Genomic DNA, 17519 nt, shown 5'->3' with positions numbered 1-17519 from the left:
TTTATATGGTTCACTTATGCCATTTTACAGTCCAGGCAAGTAGGCCCTGATTCTGTCATCAAGCTTTTCTTGCTTTCTGTCTCTGAAGCTCCAGTCCGAGCCTGCATCTGTGACCATGAACTTTGTCTCATCCTCTGCGCGGCTCACGATGCCTGACATCAGCTTGCTGCCTGCCAAGAACTGTATTTCACCTTCGAAATTATCTGCTCCGTTCCCGGCCCAATGCATTCCTGTCTAGTAGCTTAAGTAAACATTCTGCCAGCTACCGAGCAAAGGCCCGGCTTCTCTGTCTTTACGCAAGTAATTCATAGCCCTGTTACTATGGAAGATTCCTGCCCTCGCATCTAGTGTAGACACTTAGACGCTTGTACACGCACTAACAGTCAGTATAGTCAGTATAGAATAAGATTCTATTCCAAGAAGGCCTCTCTTTTGGATAACATAGTTCTTTAAACATAGGATGTTAGATATGATTTGGGATTAGGTTGACTTGACCCTCTAGACATCTGTCGCCACATGTAGAGCTAAATGTCAAGTCCCCTTCACCCCCTAGCTGCATGTCAATCACACGTCATACTGCTGCGCGCGCATCTCTGCCAAGTATTTCTGCTGACATTGCGAAATTCTTTCATGGAACCACCCCATTATGACATCATGCCTGATGACGTTCCTTTGTTACGCCCAATCACGCCCATTTTCATTACGTACGAATAATGTTATCTTCCTTATCAATTGTTACGCCTCTCGCATTTGCTTCACTGTAATGCCTATTGTATAAAAGTAATTAATCATCAATAATGTATGTACTTCACTTCCTGAGCCTCCGTGGTGATGGAACCTGGAGTCCACGATTTCGAAACCGTTTATTGGAATAAAGCCCGTTCTTAACCTCTAATACCACGGATTCTGCCTCTTATTTATTGAGCTATTTTTATTATGTTCTGTATCAAATTAAGTCCCGGTAATTAAATTATTTACCACACACTCCCAGCCAAAGTCAGACTCCACAAATGCTCACCGCTAGCTTGCTGCTGATGCTCCTTCAAACGTGCATCCAGCTAAGTCTGTGTCACCGCCAAGATGCGCCCCATTAGTGGTGTCATGCTGTGCCATGCCAGACGCCAAGTGCGAGGAAGCAGCCCCAAGGTCATCTCCGCCACATTCTTTGCCAGCCGGCTGATGTCGTCCCATCTCTTGTGGCAGTGGGTGCGCCGTCGGTTAGAGACCCCCAGAGCTCGCACCTTCGCTGCAATGGCCCTCCACACGGCCTTATGCTGGTGTACCTTGAGCTGCAGGCATGGGAGACAAGAGGGGGAAATGATCAGTGACACAGTGCCATGTACCGACATGTATCAGTATAGCAGCAAGATACAAAATCATCCCATATCCAACGAAATTGGCAATTAGAGACTATAGTACAGCTCACATGGGACACCTGCATGGTAAAAGCTGATGTTAAAGCATGCAGGTGTGAGGGGGAACACAGTCCCTGCACATCTCATGCACATGCAGGATGCCAGCACTGAAACACCCATGTAGCCTGCCCACATCTCCAGTCCATTGTTGGTTTCAGCAACACATACATCACATGTCAACCTGTGTTTGGGGGTGGACTCACTGTGTCCAAGACTGCGCAGCCATCAATGTGCCTGTCCTGTGAAAAGATGAATGTGTCATGGTGGTCACATTGAGGGACATGATCACACAAACACAAAATGCCATTCACAAAGGCAGTTGTGCGCAACATTCAGTGCTGAGATGGCCCATAGCTGGAGTGCAATGTAAAAAGACTGATGTCATGCTCTGTAAGTTAAAGTAAGGTGTCGTTGTCTTTGTAGGTGGGGACTGTGCAGGCCAGCTGGGCTCACACTAGGATGGACTACAGGGGCACACAGAGCCATCCAGCCAAGCAACCACTGTCCTGACTTCAGCATGAACAACCTTCTGTGTCACTGTATGGCTGACAACACAACACAGGTCACTCATACATACATGTGCAGGGAGGGAAAGCTGTGGCATTGGGTACACACACCCTACCACTGGAGACAGCATGTCAGGCAGTGCATGACACTACCCCACACTCCCAGGCACATACTGCATCAGTCAACTACATGTGTGGCCTCCCTGCCCTACCCCACCACTGTTGAAGACTTACCACAACATTTGGGGCACCATATAGCCTTGGGTAATGTGTGAGCACCTTGTCCACCAGGACCTCCAGCTCCTCGCTCGTGAAGGGACTGGCATGGATCTTCTCTGTCCTTGCCATCACTGTGGACATGAGACAACAGTGGCAGAATTGGGTGGTGAGGGATCTCAGGCAGCAGTCCCTGGAGGCAGCAGCAGGTGAGAGGTCTCAGGCAGCAGACTCTTGGAGCAGTGGAAATGTGTGGCTCACTCCCACACATATATAGCCCCCTGGGGTCGTTTCAAAGGTGCCAAGCTGCAGCAATTGGTGGTCCAGGTCTGCCTCTTTCAAATGCATCCAATGACTGCCACCGCAATCATGGCTCCCATTGGCTGTAAGGACATGCTCCATGGCAGTGACACAACGCTGGGGCCCGGGGTGCGCTACCGCGATGGTGCATCTTTCAAATGCAGCCAATGTCCGCCTCCGCGGGGGCGGAGCACGCCTACCGCGATCTTCAAAATTGCATCATGTCACCGCAATCATGGCTCCCATTGGCTGTAAGGGCATGCTCTATGGCGGTGACACAATGCTGGGGCCCGGGGTGCGCTACCGCGATGGTGCATCTTTCAATTTAGCCAATGTCCGCCACCGTGGTGCAGAGCACGCCTACCGCGAGCTTCAAAATTGCATCATGCCACCGCTATCGAGCTTCCCAATGGCTCTATGGCAAGCTCCATGGTGGTGACACACCACAGGGGCCCGGTGTGCGCTACCGCGATTTTAGTGGCGGAGCATGCTAACTGCCATTTCCACATGTCTCCATGCCTATCACTACCGCACTTGTGTGAATGGGGGTGCTGGTGACACACCGCCGGGGCCAGGCGGTAGCTACCGCGATTTGGGTGCCATACATTGACCCAAGGCTCCACCATTCAGGCGGTGGAGCATGCCAACCACCGTTCCCACATGTCTCCATGCCTTTCACTACCGCACTTGTGTGAATGGGCGTGCTGGTGACACACTGCCGGGGCCAGGCGGTAGCTACCAAGATTTGGTGATCTGTCAAACATGCACAGTGCCAACATGTTCAATGGCACATCATTGTGCACATGATGCCAATGTTCCATTTACTCCACTGATGGCTACACATGCCATGTTTATGTGTGTGTGTATCGTAGATTGGCCTGTACCCACTCACATGTCACATATGGATTTGATGTTGGTGTAGGCAGGACAGTGTTGTTCTGGACTGTACAATGTGTACACATGTCAATGTGTTGAGGTCCAGTGACAATCACAGCGATGCTCGTCTCAATGAATGTTGATCTATTTAGCATCGCCTCTCATGTCTGCTCATGAACACATTCATCATTTCAGCTCCGACTGTGGTCATTGTGTAGTGAATTAGTGCCAGGTTGTAATGACGCATTAAGGTGTGACAGGTACAGCAGCTAGGTATGAGACAGTGGTTTTGATTATTTACACATGTGCTGGGTGCTATACTCCCAGGCGTGCTCATGTGAAATGTGGCCATATCCCTATCTGCATTCACATTGACCAAGGTGGTGTTTGAGGTACTTGCCTTGTGTAAGTTTGACAGGTGTGCCCTTTGTATAGCTGAAGGTGTCCTTACATGTAAGCTGGTCTGTTAGTCACTATAGATGTCAGTCATTGTTGTCGTTGTGTCATCCAGAATGTGACATGCTGTGCACATCTCATGATGTATTGCATTGACATGTGTCCACTTTCATCTCAACTATGAGGACAACAAATCTGAATCGTCACTTAACAGTCCGGGAGGACATGGAGGATGTTGCTTTCATATGGAAATGCCGCCTGGGCAGAGCCACCCTGAAAACCCTTTGTGATCTGTTGGAGCCCCACCTGCAGCCGCGCAGGACATATCCAACAGCTTTCACCCCTACTTATAAGGTGATGGCAGCCCTGCATTTTTTTGCCACTGGATCGTTCCAGGAGACTGTGGCCAGAGCTGGTGGGATGTCACAACCGATGTTCAGCATGGTGATGCGTGATGTACTGTCCGCCATGATGCTTTACAAGGACAGATACATCCATTTCCCCAGGGGTGCTGAATTGTTAGCTGTGAAGGGAGATTTCTATCCCCTTGGACACATCCCCAATGTTGTTGGGGCCATTGATTGCACCCATGTCGGTCTTGTGCCACCACAGGCAAGTGAGCACATTTACCACAATCGCAAGCATTACCACTCCATCGATGTGCAGGTGGTGTGCCTGGCATATATGACCATCTCGCACATGTGTGCCAAATTCTCAGGATCTGCCCATGACTCCTACATCCTGTGGAACAGCATAGTGCCCCAGCTGATGGCTAATCGTCTTCCCGAGCGTGCATAAATTGTGGGTGAGTATGCCTAGTCATGTGGCATTCTGTGTGTGTGACCTGCTGCTCTGAGCGTTGCAATGTCTATTTGTGTTTGTCATACCTAGGTGACTCTGCATATCCCAACCGTTCCTGGTTGCTGAGTCCACTGCGGAATCCCAGGTCCCAGCTGAAGTCCGCTACAATGAGGCACATGGGAGGACACGTCATGTGGTGGAGCATACTTTTGGTCTGCTCAAGTCACGTTTCCGCTGCCTGGACAAGACCGGAGGTGCACTGGCATACTCGCCCAGGAAGGTGTGTCAGATTGTAGTGGCATGCTGCATGCTCCAAAACATAGCCTTTCGCAAGGAAATTCCCCTGCTCCTGGATGATGGTGAGGTCCCAAGGCCGCAGCCTGCAAACCAAGCCTTGTCCAGTGATGAGGACAGTGGAGAGGAGGAAGGTGTTGACCTGCGTGAACAACTCATCACCCGCTACTTCACTTGACGGTGGGTGTCAATGTGCAACATACCCATTGTCTGATGATATTGCTGTTGTCGTGAAGAGGCATGTGAGAATTGTAGCATCAGCCAGTTGTAGACTCAGTGGTGGTTGGAAATGTTTCTAGGACATGTCATTTGGGAACATCAACAGGACGTGTATGTTGACACTTGGTGGCCATTGTGACATGTGCATGTTGGGTTATCCTGATGGTAGGGGTTGTGTGATGTCTGTGATGCCACATCCAGACCAGTGACAGTTGTTCTGTTGTGTTTCCCTAGGTGCCTTCGACTTCTCCTTGCCTACATACAGCCCATGCTCCTGGTACATTGTGATCATGTTGAAGACTGTACATTCTGCAATAAAGACAGAGCATACACGACAACATGTGTGTGAGGCTATTTTATTTACAATGGTGAGATGCGAGGGGGGTTTTACATTACCATTGGGGGTGGGGCGGAGCAGTGAGTTAACAGTTGTGGTAGATAAGATAGTTGAGTAGTCACCACATTGCTGTGGTGACCCAGTCCAACCGACAGATGCCATTCACAAGGCAGTGTGGGAAAGGACAGTCCAAAAAGTCAATGCAGTGGGGGAGAGGGTTGCCATCATGGCGTCTGGCAGGTGCTTGGCCTCCAGATACTCCCAGGGTCTTCTTGGGATGGCCCCTTCATCATTTGGCAGGGGGGGCCTGCTGCAGGGCCAGTGGGGTCTGAGGACTCACCCCTTTCTGGGGGTGCAGGGGAGTATGTTGAACTGACATTGTGCGCCCCACCAGAGGGAGGTGGAGGTGTTGTCTGTGGTGCATGCCTGTCCGTCAGTACCACCACTTGCTGGCCCAAGAGGTCCACGATTTGTCCCATGCGGGTGTCGATGGACCTCATCAGCAGGATGAGCTTGTGCAACAGTTCGTCCAACCGGCCCGTTCGTCACTGGGCCTGTTCGTATGCACCCAGGACTCTGGTGATGTGTTCCAGGGAGAGGGTCCCAGCCTCGTGGTCTCCCTGGGTGACCCTGTACCTCCCACCTGCCCTGCTGCCACGGACCTGTTACCTCACCACTGTGGGCACCCGCATCCTCTCCCTGCCCTCCTCTGTCGGTGGTGTGTGCTGGACTGGTCATCCTCTGGGACAGGGAGGGTGTTGCAGGCAGCACTGGTGGTGGTGGTGGTGGCGGTGGCCACACAGGCCGTGACAGTAGGGATCTGCTGTGGAGTTGTTGTTGGCACAGATGTGGTGGGGGGACAATGAGGTCCGGGGACCTGTTGCTCCCTGGCACACCAGATGGGCCGGCCTCAAGCTCATCGTCCATTGAATCCGAGAGTCCTTGTACCGGGGGTGGAGACTGAATTTGCAGGTTTCTGGTGTTGTCCTCTGCAGTGAGTTCTTGGTCACCTGTGGGTCAGATGTGAAATAGTCATTGCAGTGCACCCGGCAAGCTTTGTGTTAACTGTGTGTCATTCACTTTTTGTACACTGCACAATTGACATATCATCACATTGTTGACTATGTGCACTACTGTGCTTCCTGACATGATGCAGTGATACAGGCATTACTTGTCCATGGTGTGAGGTGTCAAGGCATACAATGCGACCCGTGCGCAATTAAGGTTTACAGGGACTTGTTGCCATCTAGGGCCAGGCACAGCATGTGTTTAATTGAGAACTCATTGTTTATTTGTCTGACCTATCAGACGTCACATCTGGCCATGGACTGGCCATTGTCATCTCCTGCATCCCTTTGTCCTGTCATGTGCATATCTTGATTTGTGCCACTACACATGCTTTCATATTTTTCTGATGGTCCTTGTTGCACTTGCCCCATTGGCGTTGAACATGTAACTAGGTGCTGTGCATGATTGTGCCCTGACTTTCTTCTACTTGTGCATTGGTGTGTCACACTTTGGGAGCTGTGACAGTTTCCTTAGCTTACCTGTGTGCACACTGTGCTTGGCAATGGGGTAGGTATGCCTCTTTGTGCAATGAGAGGGCTGGTGTTGTCATATGGCACCATTTAATTGGTGAAATATGGGTGGGTGCATGTACTGGCTACTTACCTGTAAGTACTTCAATGGCTTCCAAATGCTTCTGGGTGGGGGAGTGCTCCATCCTGCTCAGGTGTGGGACAGAGGGGATGTTGGGAGTAGTGTTGCAGGCCCCCCACCCCCAGACACCCTCCCAAGGAAGATGGCTACCTACCTATAAGTTTGTTTGGTGTACTGCAATGGCTTCCAATTGCTTCTGGGTGGGGGAGTGCTCCATCCTGCTCAGGTGTGGGACAGAGGGGATGTTGGGAGTAGTGTTGCAGGCCTCCCACCCCCAGACACCCTCCCAGGGAAGATGGCTACCTACCTGTACGTTTGTTTGGTGTGATGCAAAGGCTTCCAACTGCTTTTGGGTGGGCGAGGGCTCCATCCTGCTGAGGTGTTGGACAGTGGGCATGGTGGGAGTAGTGGTTCAGGCCTCCCACCCCCAGACGCCCTCCTAGAGAAGATGGCTACCTACCTGTGATTTTGATGTTGGTTGTGTAATGGCTGACACATGCTTCTGGGTGGGGTGAGGGGAGGGATCCATCTTGGTAGGCTGTGGGACAGGGGGTTTGGTGGGAGTAGTGTTGCAGGCGGCCTACCCCCAGACACCCTCCCAGGGAAGATGGCTACCTACATGTAAGATTGTTTGGTGTACTGCAATGGCTTCCAACTGCTTCTGGGTGGGGGAGTGCTCCATCCTGCTCAGGTGTGGGACAGAGGGAGTTAGGAGTAGTGTTGCAGGCCACCATCCCAGACACCCTCCGAGGGAAGATAGCTACCGATCTGTAAGTTTGTTTGGTGTACTGCAATGGCTTCCAACTGCTTCTGGATGGGGGAGTGCTCCATCCTGCTGAGGTGTGGGACAGGGGGCATGGTGGGAGTAGTGGTGTAGGCCTCCCACCCCCAGACACCCTCCCAGGGAAGCTGGCTGCCTACCTGTGAGTTTGATGTGGGTTGTGTAATGGCTGACACATGCTTCTGGGTGGGGGGAGGATCCATCTTGCTGAAGCTGTGGGCCAGGGGGCCTGGTGGGAGTTGAAGTGCTGTCTGCCTATACACATGCCCCCATGGTAATGTTGGTAGCTACGTTTGGGGTGAATGGGAGTGAGTGAATGTTGGATCTGTGAGCCATGTTTTTGTGAGTGTGTGGTGCAGATGGATGGTATGTGTCCTAGGTGGTATAGCTTTGTAGTTGTGCAAGACAGTACATAGCAGAGTGTTGGTAGTCATTTGTTTGTACTTACCAGCCTCCACTCCCCCGGCTACTCCTGTGAGACTCTCTGGATGCAGTATGGCAAGCACCTTTTCCTCCCATTGTGTGAATGGTTTTGGTGGAATGGGAAGGCCACGGCCAGTCCTCTGAGCCAGCTCACGGTTCTTGCTCCTCCTCTCCTTGACCACCCTCTTCAGATCATGTCAGAGCTTCATGATCTCATTTTTTGATCTTGAGGTGGTCCCTACTGCATTGACCCTTTGGACTATCCTTGCCCACATTTGTGTCCTTGTGGCTAATGGTGTCTGTTGCACCAGGGTACCAAGTAGCTGTGGTTCCACTCTGACTATCTCATCTACCATGACCTTCAACTCACTGAATTTGGGCATTTTCTGTGTGGCCATGGTGTGTGGTGTGCAAAGTGGTTGTGGGTGCAGGAGTGTGAGTGGTGGTTGTGGTTGTGCTGTGTATGGTGTGTGTTGTGCAGGGGGTTGGTTGTGCTGGTGTGGAGGTGGTGCTGTGTGTGGTGTGGCTAGGGATGTTGTGTCCTTTGCATCTCCTGCCAGCTGGGGTATGTGTCCCTTCTCTCCTGGAGTATTGCAAGGGATTGTGGTCAGGGAAGGGTCTGGTTTTATACTCAGCTATGTGGGTGTGTTCAATTGGGTGTTGCTGACAGGTGTGTTGTCCTGGGATTTGTATTTTTCGTTTTTCCATGTGGTTGTGTCATTAGGGTGTGTTTTGTGTATGTGGGGGACATGGCTAGTTTTCTGTGTGCACTTTTTGGCCTTCTTATGGGGTTTTGGCTTTGTCCGCCATATTTTTAAAGGTTTGTCCGTCGCGGTGGCTGTGCTTCACCTCTTCCGCTGGTTCTTCCATTCATCCCATTGTGCAACCGCAGCGGTCGGAGACAGCGGTACGTACTACGGGACCGTCGGGGATATCCTAATTTCCAGTGCGGTGTCTCCGCTATACTTGCGGCGGGTTGGTGTTTTTCCGACGCGATTCCAACCGCCGCAGACGGATTTTGACCATCTCCGCCCGCTATGGGCATTTTTTCTTGGCCTCGTTCTGCCGCGGTCGTATTTGTGTGGTAGTTAATCCTAATTTGGCCGCCAGTTTTCCCACGGTGCCGACGGGCAGTTGTGTTCCACTTCCATGGCGGTTGGGGTGCTTTTCCGCCCGCCATCCTAATGGACCTCTTTGCATCTAATTTATTCAACTTGTGAAGGATCTCCAAGGGCTTGAGAAAAGAGCTTGCCTCCTGCTGAAGTCTCAGGGACAACAGACTTCAACCACCAGCTCCCCAAGAGTTCTTTGGAAGTGCCTGCAGCTGTATTGGGGCCTTCTGGGGGACTGTGTGTCGCAAGGAGCTGGAAGCGCGACTCACAAGGAAGAAGCATGTAGCCGCCTCAGCCGCTGACGTCGCATCACTGAACAAGGGTGACGCCGCTGTAGCTGTCACATTGCATCACATCATAAAGAAACGTCTCGCAACATCGAAGAAGCATGTCACTGCCGCAGCCGCTGCGTCACATCACTGAACAAGGGTATCGCCGCTGCAGCTGTCGCGTCGAGCCGAAGCGTCTCGCATCACCGGAGAAGCGTGCCGCCGCCGCAGCCGCTGTCGTCGTATCACTGAACAAGGGTGTCGCCGCTGCAGCTGTCGCATCGAGCCGAAGCGTCTCGCATCATTGAAGAAGAGTCTCACCGCCATAGCCACTGTCGTCGCATCACTGAACAAGGGTGTCGCCGCTGCAGCTGTCGCATCGAGTCGAGATGTCTTGCATCATCGGAGAAGCGTGCCACAGGGCCTATCGCGGCTCAGAAGAATCGCTGAGTCGCCGCATGGCGGTTGGGCGTCCACGCATCGTGTCACAGCCAGAAGAAGACGCCATCTTTGTTTCATTGCACCGGATCTTCATTGCATCACGGCGTTGTGGATCGCATCGCCACGGAAGCGCAGTAAGAAACCGACGCATCACCGTTCCGGCGTGTAAGGAACCGACACATCACCTTCCCTGCAACACTTTCATTGTATAGCATTACGCATCCAAAAGTACATTGACTCAAAGTGTCGCATTTTAACATCTAAACAGAACTAAGCTAATTCTACCATTTTAAGTGCAGTATTGTGGATTTTTGTCGTTTGTGGTCTTGTGTTAAATCTATATAAAGAATACTTATTTTTGATATAAAACTTGTGTGGTGTCCATCTGTAGTGTTGTCACTTGATTACTGTATGTGTTCACAAATGCTTTACACACTGCCGCTGAGATAAGCCTGTCTGCTTGTGCCAAGCTACCAAGGGGGTGATCAGGGATTATTTTGGGAGTGCACCCCCTTACCCTGACTAGACGCAAGGGTCCCTATTTGTCAAAAGTACCTACCTCTGCCAACTATAGACCCCCAAATCTAACAGACCTCAAGTCCGACAAGCTACTGCGCCCAGGAGGAGCCAACGGACTCTGCAAGAAGGGGGTGGGGCTCCCATTTACACACGATACAAAGCACTGCTGTCAAACCCACAGCAGAGGACCTTTTGTGGATGCATTCCTCAACCAAAGAGAGGGTGCTGAGTCCCAGTTGCTGTTCCCCGTTTACCTGAGGGGACCTCAATCCCGACAAGCTACTGCACTCAGGAGGCGCCAACGGATGCTGTGAGAAGGAGGCAGGGCTGCCCATACACATGCCCAATAAAACTCTGCTGCTGATCCCGCAACATGGGATGCATGTGGGCCATGCCCGGGCAAAGCTTAGGCCAAGAAGATCTGTCCACGCCTGTTCGAGCTTGAAGGAGGCTGGGCTGGGCCACCCCCCTTGACTTTGTATTGTGAGGTTCAGTGCTTTATTGAGTCTCCTACTCAAATGTCTTCCTGGATTTTGCTATAACTGGTTAACCGCAGTGAAGAGGCCTTGATCGCAGTGCTACGTTTACACCAGGTCGACCGAGACCATTGCTCAAGCCTACACTGTGGTTAACTGCGGACGTGGCCCACTTCTCTTTCAGTGTATTCTCTACTGGAAAACGGTCACTCGATGTAATCTTACTTTGGAACGCTCTCTTACCTCGCTCCCATCAGGTCCTCCGTGACCCTCGCTCAAGCCTACACGATATGTAACCACGGATGCGGTTCACATCTCTTCCATTGTATTCCCTTCTGGAAAAGGGCTATTTTACTCAGGCATGGAACACTATGTCTTGATGATGATCCCAAAAATGTTTGAAAGAGATCGAAACGTCGTCGACTCTATGTACACCGTAAATGCTTTTCTAATTAATATTACTCATGTGTAATGGTGTCTCATCACATCTTTGCTTGTGCTATTTGAATGTATAACATACAAACAAGTCGCTCTGGCTGAGCCTCTCTTTTTTGTTATTTTGTTTTATGTTTATTTTCTATATACACGCTTAGTAGGATGCAGGCTTGTGTCCCACTTTATTGTTTTCGTGTTGATTTTACAAATTAAAAGCAATTTTGTCTGGCTAGACAGCTTTAAATATAGTACTGACTCTAAGACTATATTCATCTTTTCTTTTGTTTATTATCCATGTTTAGGGACCACTGTGTTTAAAACTCGTAACTGGTTAACCTGGCATCCTATTATTGTTTTTTCCTGCTGTCTGTTGAGAGGTCCTGTAATTTCAATGCCGATGTCTAAGCATACGCTAGGCCCGAATTCTGAAAGGGCTGTTGCTAAAACAATCTGGCATGCTTGACGGGTATAATAAAAAGGCTGTGGGCGCCCTAGATTAAAAAATCCTCCCTGCTGAGAAGCATCTTTCAAAGCCAAATTAACAACTCTTGACACTAGATTGGAACATAGGGGTTGAATGGGTCAATATTTCTGAGCAGAGGCTCTCTAGTTCCACCCAGGGCTAATGTCCTTTGGACGTGGGGTGGGGACAGATTCCATCTTGTTTGTCGAGTAAGGCCTCTGCACCCAGCCCAGCTGTTTTATCTCCCCTGAGATTGAGGGAAACTGTATCACACGACATATTAGTGAGGGCCACCAGCCAACTGGAAGCCCCACCCACCATGTTAAATCAGCAGGGCTAATTTTTGGTGGGACCTCTAGATGTGATTTCCCTCCGGCTGTGTGCCGCTATGTAGTTATCATGACAAAGGTTCCAAAACTGCACCCCAATGTAAATGAGTCCACCCTGGAACTTATCAATTAATCTGTACATTGGATCAAGGGGAACTCTAGGCTACAGGGTTGTTTATTTTCTGAAGTATTTATGTCCAGAAGGGTGAAATAAATCGGGAAAATGCACAAGGAATTAGAGGGAGATTGTGTTATTGTCATTTTCAGGAACCCCACGAAGGCTAAACATCTAATTGAGACCATTAAGCAAGGTAACTCCAATAGTAGCGGGATTAAGATCTTGCCTCTTGGTTTCTTTTATAAAGACCTGACTAAAATCCCCCACCCTATTTTGTCCCAAATACCTTATTTTACAGTCCCTGTTCTTAGACACTTTTCTCCCTTGGGTGACCTTTCTGAAAATGATTTACTCAACCCCTGTAGTGCGATACATCTTTCCCTCACTAAGGAGTCTAGTCGGGCCTGGGCTATTCAGTAACACATTTTAGTTCATCTTATACCATGGATTCTACAATTATCCCTAAGTGTAAAGAGACGTCTAACCCACCCAATGAGTCAACCTTAACAACGGATGTGGATTTGGCCCATGATGTTAATATCGTGATTTGGAACATTGTGACCCTTGCCAGCAAAATGGATTGTGAAGCATTGAGGTACTACATACGCAAGTATAATGTTTTTCATTTCAGTACACTTGTGCCACGGAGGTCATTAATATGGATGGTTACTACTCATTAGGTCGCGGCCATCCGTTTTTCTGCGGGCAAGGCATAGGCAGGTTTAAAGTCCTGGTTCAAAGTCACCTTGTAGTCTCACGCCAATCCCAACTGATAATCTGCTATTTCAAGAATTCTTAGCTATGTGGTCTAATAGTATGAGCATTATTTTAATTAACTTTTACAATGGGTATTTTGAAACAGACCACATTGCACAGCCAAACATTCTGTCAGATGTTATTTCAGGCCTATAGGTACTGTTTGTTTCTTTGCACAATGGTTTTGATATCATATTATGCAGGGATTTCAATGTCAAATTAAGGCCAACCCGGGTGGAAAATGTGCAAACTATGTTTGAATGTCTAAGCATTGGAAGCGACAGGCAACAACGGGAAAAGGGGGCCTGGCCCTCTTTCAAATCATTATTATGTTTACTCTCCAAAATGCCACTAAACTTTATGATCCACTCTATTTGTCTAAAGCCACTTTTGAGAGGAGAAGGGGTGTTCTTTAATGATAGATTTTAACTTTGTTAGCCAGGATTTGTGTGCCTGGATTTCTAGGGCCACAAGTAAGGAAATCCCACATAGTGATCACTACCCCTAAGTCTTGGACTACGAATCCCGAGGAGGAGGAGAGGCCCCAAGAGCATGACTGCCCAGACTCTTGAAATCAAGACCCAGGGATTGCGTTTGGTATGTAGAAACATTGACATGAACAACTCTTTTAGAAAAAATCTGCTCTAACCGCCTTCTTGTGGTACTTGACTGCCTTAACTTGCCTCAAAGAATCAGGTTGTGTTCACCCAGATTTTTGAACACGGGTTAGTGGCTAGCAGTTTGTTGATGAATCCTAGCAGACCAAGCCCGGTTGGGCATAAGTTGTTCAATCAAACATGCAGAAAGGTTTCAATGCGACCTAATGAGACCTTAGAGAAAACATAGGGACACACACAGAGTGCACCAATGTAGACTGGATTATAGGCTCACCCATAGGACAAGATGCAAAAACCTTCGGAACGAATCCTAGGGCAAGCTGGTTATGGCCTGTAGGTCAAAAGACACTAGAGCCTTCTGGGCAGCTACAGCATATATCAAATGTGTAGGGGCAAAGCCTAACACTGTTATTACTGCAATAAGTCAGGAGGGCTCGGTCGGCCATTTCAAAGCAGTTTATGAGTCTACGAGAGCCTCTCCATCTGATAAGGAGGAAGTGGCATTCCCCTTAGAGCTGTAATTCACTGTAGATGAAGTGAGGAAGGCAATTAACAAAAGCCATTTAAAAAGGCCCCTGGCCTGAATGGGTTGCCATGGATTTCTACAAATCTGTTCTGGATCTGTGGGCCCCCTTGCTGGTTAACTCTTTTAGCGCTCTCTGTAAGACAGGTCTCCCTCAATCCTGGCATATAGCTGTAATAGAACCAGTATTTAAAAGGGAGAATCCCCAATCCCCAGAATGTTATCAGCCAAAATCTTTATTGGACTCAGCGGTCAAGCTGATGGGGAGAGTGGTGTTGGGACGCCTTTTAGATTGGGTTTGGGAGACCGACCCACTGTCAGATGTGCAGTATGGCTTCTGTGAGGGGCTTGGCACAATGGAGCAATGGCTTAACTTGCACTTGCTGATTAGCAAAAATACCATAACCAAGCAGGGCTCCATTTCCTGGCCTTCATTGACCTGTCCTGCACCTTCAACAGTGTGGCAAGGTCCAAACTTTGGGAGATTCTGACTGGAATGGGGGTTCAGTTCTTGAAAGCCCTCCATTATGACCTCTCTGCTTCAGTGAAATTTGGTCCTTCAGGAGAGATGACAGATGGGTTTACGATAGGGTGAGGGGTACTCCAGTGGTGCGTTTTAGCCCCCCTGTTTTTCCTTTGAGCATTAATGGCTTAGACACCACTTTGCCCGCAAAATCTCTGATACTCTTTCCATTGGCAGTAAAAAGTTCCCTGTCCTATTATATGAGGACAATGCCATTTTGAGATCAATAATTCAAAATGACTTAAATATCTTGGTTTGATTACTAATTGTTCTAAAACCTTTATAATGACATGCAATCCTAATCAAACCAAGATGCGGGGTGTTAAGTTACAAGGTCAACCAGTGGCTCTCCCTGAGGATTTTTTTTACCTGGGTTTTGTTTTTTGACACGGAGCGGAGCTGGGGACCTTATGTGGCTAAAGTCCACCAGAAATGTTACCCTGGCCAGTCGTACTGGGAAAAAAACCAGTATTACCTCTATTGTAGGTTTATAGGAGAAAGTGTCTCCCTATCTTAATTTATGGGTCTAGCGTTTGGGGATATATTAATCTAAAGTCATTTCAAGATATATAAAATAGAGTGTTGAGGATATTATTGGGGGTTCTACCTACATGTTCCACATTCATTTTGGACCAGAAACTAGGAGTGAACTACATGGAAGACACCATCAATTTGGCTCCCCTTCTGCTGTGGGGTTCGATTTGGATAAATCCACAATCCTCTTTTATCAGGGAAACCGGTAAAAATTGTTTATCGTGTGAAAGAGGCCTGACCATACCCTGGTTCAACTATGTCGGGACTGTCCTGATGGATCTGCATGAGTCACGGTTATTCTGTGAGCCCCAGACTCTGTCCAAACATATGTTCCAGGCAAAACTTTGTTTAAGGTGACAAAACTGAATTCTTGAGAGGCTAATGAGTTTACCAAAATATCTCCCTAGTATATATACCGCCCTACACAATGCAGGCCATGTGCTGGAACTGTATCTGGAATGAACTGATCTCTCCGGGGAGAGAATGCTACTAAAATGCTTCCGATTGGCCTTTGTGAGATGGCATTTGGGCTTCCCCGGGGGACAGTTGGACCCTTCCAAAGGGTTGCTGTGCCTATGTGATGAATCCTTGCCCCAGAGTTTGTTACATTAGACCTTGTTTTGTACACTTTATCTCGATTTTAGCAAAAGGTATTTAATTCCTATCAATGGGAGACGGGGTATTCGAAGTTCGGTGACTGCTCCCGAATATTTGCAAAGGTTGGATTCCCCGTCTAATTGTGTCAACATATGCTCCTTTCTGAAATGTGTGGTTAACAGGAGGAACTTAATATTGTTTCAATTAATGGGGTGTCATTCCCTGGGTGGTGATAGAGATTTTATAACAATACTTTAACTTAGACCACATGATACAGGACAGACAGTTCCTTAGCTGCCTTAAGAGCCCTTGAGCATTTGCACTCTGGTTAAGTTCTGCTCTGAAGTCCTTTTGTTGTGGGTCACTCGTGTTCTCAGACAAAGTACTTCAAGCTTACCTCCGGAAGACAGGAATACAGGAGGTAAAGTTAGCATCACACACGTATGTTGTTTGCCAACCACTTGGAGTGGCATGCTATCAGGCACGCAACGCAGGTTGGGCTAAACGAGCTTCAGCCCCATCTCCCCTCACCCTCAGGAGTGCACTGGAGCCAGAGCTGCTGCTTCTAAGACAGGACTCTCACAGCAGAGCTGATGTGTGCGCAGGGCTGAATAATGTTTCGCAGGCCAACCAAAGGACTTTGAAAAGACGAGGAGGTTGTTTCCTAATTGTTTTTTGTGGCCCCTGTAGTTCCGCTCTCCCTTCAGCCCTCTTGCAAGGTGTCCACAGGGCCGGACTGGCCGTAGCGGGCACTGGGCAATCCCCTGGTGCGCCGCATGGGTGGGGGCCGGTTTTGGGTCCCTGGGGGCCGTTTTTGTTACAGGGCCATTTTTGCAGCAGAAAACCGGCCCTGGCAAAGAGCTCTGCGGCACCCCCAAGCCCGGGGGGGGTAGGGGGGGGAGGGGGGGAGGGGCCGAGTACTTTGCCAGACCCGGTTTTGGTTCCCAGTCCGGCCCTGGGTGTCCATTAAAGCCTTGGCGAGGAAGAACAAAGAGGGATGAATGGCTCCATTCGCATATCTCTCCTCATTGACAAATGCTCTGCAGTGGTTCCTCGTCACATGTTTAACGATGACAAAGGGGAGGCAATGAAAGTGTCCTTTAAAATTTAATTGAGCGAGACAGCAGCGCCGTTACAGCAGTAATAATTTAAGGAGGATATTACATTATTATTATTAATATTACTGGAATATAGTTTCCAAATAAAAAGGGAACTAAATATTTCAATATGCATTTTATTAAATATTTTATACTTTCCTAGTGCTTTGAAACCACAAGGCACTATTTAAACAGAATCCTGAATGAAAAATGTTCTGTTCTGTTATCCTTGTTCCTAAGCAAGATATCAACTTTCACAGAACAAAGCTCCTTGTCTGAGATCGAGGGATGGATCATTAGCTGAAGTACCACTTTCATAGGCAAGTAATTATATAAATGGGGGGCATGGCTTGGCCGGCTGCAAGATGGCCGCACTCTGAGTGGGCTCTGCTGGCCAAGCATAATAATCCGGCAAAATCCTGCAGGCATCCGCATCTTACCTGCACATCAATGCTGATTGCTGATTCCGATTCGTGAGAGGCGCCGA

The sequence above is a fragment of the Triturus cristatus genome, chromosome 5_1 (assembly GCF_964204655.1).
Source record: "Triturus cristatus chromosome 5_1, aTriCri1.1, whole genome shotgun sequence".
Lineage (NCBI taxonomy): Eukaryota > Metazoa > Chordata > Amphibia > Caudata > Salamandridae > Triturus > Triturus cristatus.
Note: the sequence above shows the minus strand (reverse complement) of the source record.